We start from the raw sequence: 6,952 nt of genomic DNA on the forward strand, positions 1-6,952 counted from the left end.
GTGCCACCTAAATATTGCTAGGTTGTGAGTGACATACCTAACTGGTGTCTAAGTTCTGGTGGACAAACACATGCATGCTACAGCTACAGGTATAAGGTTTGCACAAGAAAGTAAGAAAACACAACAAAATATACAATATAACAACACCACAAAAATCCTAAGACTCTAAAACGATTTAGCCCGAGCCTTCGGATGGTCTGATGTTCATCCAAAGAAGCCTACGTATCCCCGCCTCCACGAGAATCAAGGCAACGTAGTTCTTCGCACCTATTCTAAACTAGGATGCCTAAGACACCTAGACCTCTATCCTAGACTCGATCTAAAAGACCGGACCAGTTATTAAAGTTTCTTATGCGATTATTTAAATTCCAATGGATCGTAGATTTTAGGATACCCTATATGCCCTTACTAAATGCAGGTTAGCCCTAAGCTAATGCAGGTGGTTCCTACAACCTGTGTAACTAGGCTGTATTTCCTAAGGAAAACAATGGGATCACTAGCGCATCTTAGACCTAGTCATCAGTCGGCGATCTGAATTGCCAACTGACCGGACGGAGGCGCTCCTATAACTCTAGGACAAACCCCTAACTCTAAAACAAACACACAACACATCAAAGACGAACTCCTACCTCTAAAACTCTCTATCTAGGACAAACTCCTAACTCTAGAGGAAGATTTTGTTGAAAACAAGGTTTTGAAGAAAACGGGTTAAAGCATTTATTTACAAAGTTTGGCTGGACTTGGGATGAAGATCCCAAGCTGCACTACGTACCTCGTGAGAGAGGATCAAGCCAACGTAGTTCGAAACGAACTCTCAAACTACGCTTCTAAAAGAAACACTCAACACTTTATAATTTTTTTAAGGTTTTTTATATTTTTAAATGTTTTTGATATTTTTAAAATTTTCAAATGTTTTTGAGTTTTAAATTTCTAATGTTTTTGGATTTTAAAGCTTTTCCAATGCTCAGGACCTTTAAATGTTTTCAATCTTAAAGGGAACACGCAAGTAATACCACAAACTAGGGCAAAGCCCTAAAGCAAAAGGGGAAACCCCGGATAAGCAACTAGCGTCTCAAAGAGACAAACCACAACATGTAAAGAAGTGTCCCAAGAACAGAGAAAACAATCTAAGATCCCAAGCAGGGAAGGCTCTATATGACTGAGTTAGTCTCAAACAAGGATGAATGACAACAAATCTAAAGGCGAACTACTAACTAACACACTAAAAAAAGAGCACAAATGAGTCAGAGACTCACTAAAAACACTACCAAGAAAGGGGTAAAAATGAGTCAAAGACTCGCCAGGAGGAAGGGTTATTCTAACATGAGGCTAGGTAAGCCTCCTAAAGGGGAAACTCCCTACAGGAGACAAGGCTTGTCTCCGAGACACAAATGACGTAAAAAGGAATAAGAGACCCTGTGCATATTTGGCAAAGGTGAAACACCCAGCCGGGCCGGACAGCTACCTAGCCGTAGGGTGCAACAAATGTGCAACCCAATACCCATAAGGGTAGGGGTATGCTGCCAAGCCGAGTAGGGTGTTCTCCCAAAACCAAACGACACACAAAGAGGAGGTTAAGCAAGAGAATGAGACTGGACAAGTCTCCTATATACAAAGGAGGGGTATGCTACTTGGACTGAGCAAGTCCCCTAAGGATGGGCTTGGGCTAGCGCCTTCATCGCCCCGATACAAGCATTAGAATCAATATAGGCTCAAAACAATCTAAAAAAAAAAGAAAAGGTAAAATTTCCACCTAACATGTAATTTTCACCAAAATGGTTAAAAATGCCAAACAAATCATGGGAATGATTCAATATATGATTTAAAACTTGTTACCAAGCTCAAAACATCCCAAACACTCATTAAAATTGAATAGAGCTCATATTGTCCATGATTTTCAAGAAATAGCACAATTATGACATATAATGTTAAAAGTGCAACTTTGAACTGACTTTTAGACCCTTCAAACATCAAAACCATCAAAAACTCTACCAATCAAAATTGTAGATCTCAGCATGAATGACATTCTCTCAGTTGACCAGTTCGTTCGGATCTGGCCAGAAGTGGCCGGAAAATGGCCTCTTCCGATCTATCGCCATTAAAAGACATATTAGTGTTTTAACTGAAAGTTCGGGCTTAGTTTTGACACTTAAAAGATCGCTTCTGGAAAAATTCACTCAAGGACAAAGTATTAGAAAATCTTGTGAAGAACATTTTTTCTTTGTATGGCTTCGGACGAAACAGATCTGAAATAGCCTAAAAATGGCCAGCAAGCTGCTGTTGCAGAAATGACATTTTTTTTCAGAAAAACTGAAGCTTGCAAGTCGTTTTTGACATATTAAAAAGCATTTATGGAAACATTTGCTCAATAAGACAGTTTTAGGAAACATTATAACAAATACTTTTCCAGTTGACAGTTTTGAACAATTCCGATCAGACGCAGCCCAAAAATTACTCGACACGATAATTTCTAAAACACTTGGAACAAAAATATCATTATGGACTAAACTTTAAACGAGCATAACTCTCTCGTCTTTTGGCCAAATTTGGGCCGCCATATGTCGAACTGACCGGCTCGACGAGATCTACAAGATTGATGATGTTTGCTTTTAAAAGTTTTGAGCATTTGAGATCGAAAAATGAAAAATTCAAAACTAAAGATCACTATACCTATGAGAACACACACACATTCAAACACATACATCTATTTATAGACATGCGCATATATATCTTCTCACATACATTCTCATTCAAACACATAGTCACAAACTCACGTTTACATGCATGCAAACAAGTACACATCCACATACATCTTAGTGATACTATTACTCATCCATGATGTACTCATACAATCTCTATGGAGTAAATTTTTGTGCTAGACAGAGACTGATTTCATAGGCTGAATTACAAGTAACCGGGCTGATTCCATAGCAGAGAACATGGACTAAACAACAAGAGATTGAACCGTCCTTGCATTACGTCAAACTGAATTGCCGAAACTAGGACTAAACCATGAGCTGAAATGTGTAAAAATCTATGACGGAATCATGGGCTGAATGTGCAAAACAGGGAGCTGAATCATGGGTTGAACTTTTGCGAAACTGGGACAGCAACATGGACCGAACTGTGGGCAGAATCGTGCCTCAAACTGGGGCAGAGATGCGCTTAAAAATGGGGTGAATCATGGGTGAAAACTGTGCTGAAACAGGGAGCAGCAGTATGGACAGCATCTATGCTAAAACAAGGGCAGCAATGGGGCTGAAATAGAGGTGAATCTGTGCTGAAACGGAGGTAGCAATAAGGACTAGCATCATGACAAAACATGGGCAGCAACATAGACTGGTACTGTGCTGAAATAAGGGCTTACAAGTATCACCACAACATTAGCAACTCATTCCCCAACAGCAGGGGTAACAAGTGCCACGCAATCAAGGATAGAACGCAACAATGGCAAATCAGCAACTAGCACCAAAATTTTGAAATTCTGCCCAAAACAATCAACTACAATATAAAAGCACCAACAAGCAACTTGGCTAGTTGTCCATAATCATTGTCACCGTACACTAACATCCACAAATATAAAGAGAAGTGCTATCAGTAGACGAATATTCGTCTACTGATGATGGAGTCAATGCTCAAAGAAAACATGACATTATGTCCAAATCCTTTGGGGCCATTTAACAAACAATATGTGAGCCCAAACTTGTACTGCTGATGGTTACTAATATTTGAAAGATAAACTGGAACATAGGCAGCATAGATGTTGGACCCCAAAACTCATATTCATCACCATAATTGTAGAAAAAATCACAATTCCATGAATGATTTCAGACAAAACAAACAAATTTCCACCAAATGAAAGAGACAAAAGAGGCTCTGTAAATAGAGAATTAGATTTAAAACATAAATGACCAAATCAGTGCTCAAGGAAAGTAATAGCAGATTTTTTTTTTTATAGTTTAGCTGAAATCCAACCAGAATATAACCTGAGTACGGCTGGAGAAGACGATCCTTGTCGGAAAATGATGTGAGGAAAGGGATAATGGGGATTTTTGTGAAGTGAGAAGAGGGTTTGATGGTGAAATCGGTGGCTGAGATGGGGATTATGGGGCGAAGGAATGGGTAGAAATGAGATGGGTTTGGGGGTGGAATAAAATGGGCGAAAATGGAGGTGTTGGGGGGTTGCGAATTGCAGAGAAGGGGGTTTTCGGTTTAAAATGGAGGAGATGGGTTTTGGAGGGATCTATATCGCAGATCTGAGATGGAGGTTGAAGATGGAGGCGATAAAGAGGGTTCTATTAATCTAAGTTGTGGGATTTAGAAGGCTTGGAATAGGAGAGATGAGGCTGGTTTTGGATTTAATGAAGGTTGATGGTGGTGGTGATGGTCTTGGGCTCGCCGGATTCCGGCAAGGTTGCCGGAATCAATGGCAAAAGGGAAGAAAAAGTGGTCGGTGGAAATGAAGGTGGGATGAGGTTAGGTCTAATGGAAATGGAGGCAAAGGGGGGGTAGAATGGGTGGCTATGGAGGAAGTAGTAGTGGCGGCAACAGAGGGATTTTGCCGGAGGAGTGGCCGGAGGAGATGAAGTTGTGGGGTCGAGTTCTCTTCCTCCCTCTCTGTTTTTGTTTAGAGAGAAAAATGAGGCGCCCTCCTCTGTTGAAAGCCCTAATTCGGTGGATATTTAAGGGAAATGATAAATTCGCCTCCTTTCCATTCCATGGACAGCCCCTTTACATATGATTCACCCTCCCTTTCTACATCTGTACTACGCACATTCTCACGGCTCGTTGGCTAGGTGAATGGGTTCAAATCTCGACGAAATTTTGTGAGGATCTGGAAGGGACCCTAATCTACGCTGGGGTTAAATTTGGGGCACGTACTCACTCATTGGACAGGGTTTTGCACAATCAATACGAATTTGGGTCTGGTCAAAATGGGGTGTCTACAGTTCTGCTCAATCCAAAACTTCAAATAAGTCATTCTATTAAAAAAATAATTAAAGAAGTTCCAAATCAGTTCCACTAACCATGTGTTCTTATTAATTGAGATTTATAAATCCAACAGCGAGAAAGACTCTTCATGCCAGTTTTCTTTTCGATCCAAACTCCACATGCAGTGAACTTGCCAACTCATGCAGCAATATAGTTGGCAAGAGATGTAGTCAATCTCTAAGATTCACGTGAAGGTTGGGGCACGAACACGTATTGATTGATTTCTAAATTCTTTCCTTCCTTATCTCTCAAGCTTAGAATTGTCAATGGATTCACATCGGATCGAATCCACCTATGTCTCAGTCACAATCTATTTGGAGTGTCCGAGAAGGAGAGAAGGAAGAGACTCAATACAAAGAAGAGAATGGTCATCGAAATGAAATTTGCAAAAATAAAATGTTATTTGTGGTTATGACTTATGAGTAGGTTTGATGTTATAAAAAAAATACGTACCCCTCATAAATAGACAAAAATAAATATGAATATGATTCTATGAAGGATATTTTTGTACATTGGCGGCCTCCTTTAGAGAAAAAAAGGGGGGAGAAGAAATCTAAAGAAAATTAGAAACTGTGTCACCCCTCTTGTCCTAGAGTTTTGTTCTGGTTGCTCTCCGTGAAGAATTTTAATATCATACACGACCCATAAGAAACAAGCCTCATCTTGATACTACTTTTTAAATGAAATACGACATCATGCTGAAAACTTCCGACTAATACAAATAGATTTTAAAACCTCTTCTTGTTATTGTGGGTCTTCCTCTGTTTTTAGCATGCATAAGAAATCTCGATTTATTAAAATTGAATCATCTAGAAGAAGATTTGACTTGTGATCGTCATATTTCACCTCGTCTGCGTAATGCTTTAAATGAAACATGAGAAGTATAGCTTGTAGTGACATAGTACTCAGGGGGACTTGTCCCCCGATCTCTTGCTGAAAACGAGGCGGCCTTCTACAGGCAACGGTTGCCCCTCGCGGTTTAGGAATCGGCTCCAGCCAGGGCGGCTCATACCGCTCACCTGCTTCCCGTTGGGGGACCAATCCCAAGCAGCCTTGGCGTGACTTTGGGCCGCCGAGGCTACTACCGGAGATGGCCCAAAGTAGAGGGTGTACTCCGGATATCATGGACGATATTTTGAGTACTCCGCCCAGAGTCTCGCGAACCCGGTCCCCAGATGGTGGAAGTCCTTCTCTAACTTGAAGAGCTGAAAAGAAGACGACTCCTACTTCTTGTGACTTAAATATCGATATTGATCCTTCATACTTTCTAGGTCCACCCCAGCTAGAGAGGTCAGTTCAAGACCCTTTAGCTCATCCCCTTTGACCAGGGCTCTCTGAGGATGATAAATGTAAGTATTCAACAAAGTGTGAATAGTTAGTTAGACTATGGCTTGGCTGCCTTGGCCAGGCGTTAGGCGTGAGTAGGGGCATTGTTCCTGGCTCTGAACAATCACTAAATCCATTGCAACGCAAGAGAGTCAAATGAAAGTCACTGTCTAGTCTCACCCTTTCCATGCGCATCAATTAAAAGTTTCACCATGGCCTTGAACCTCCAATGAAGTTCTCGCAATGATCATTCAATATCCAGGTGTAATTCTAGTACTTCAACATGTAACCGGCGTGCCAATTCTTCTACCTTATGTTCTAACTAATCGCTGTCCTAATGATCATCCCACCCAGAACTGAATTGAGAGTTAGGAAACCCCTGAGAAATCGCCTAGAATATAGCACAGGCACAAAATTCAGCCTTGCAACCACATTTACAAAAAAAAATGATTCAGCCGACCACCTTCCACTCCGTCCCAGAACATTTGGGTCCGTTTGGATGCGCGGCATAGGCTCGAAGAGTAATGGAACAAGTTAAGTCAACAAGGAGACAAGCATTGGAATTGCCTGGAATTACTTTGGAGAATAGTTTTTTGGGCAGTGATAAATCGACTCCCAAATATCTTAAATCGAC

This window comes from Tasmannia lanceolata, unplaced genomic scaffold, assembly GCF_043159265.1.
Source record: "Tasmannia lanceolata isolate RefF3 unplaced genomic scaffold, GAP_Taslan_0.1 ptg000006l, whole genome shotgun sequence".
In the NCBI taxonomy this organism is placed as follows: domain Eukaryota; kingdom Viridiplantae; phylum Streptophyta; class Magnoliopsida; order Canellales; family Winteraceae; genus Tasmannia; species Tasmannia lanceolata.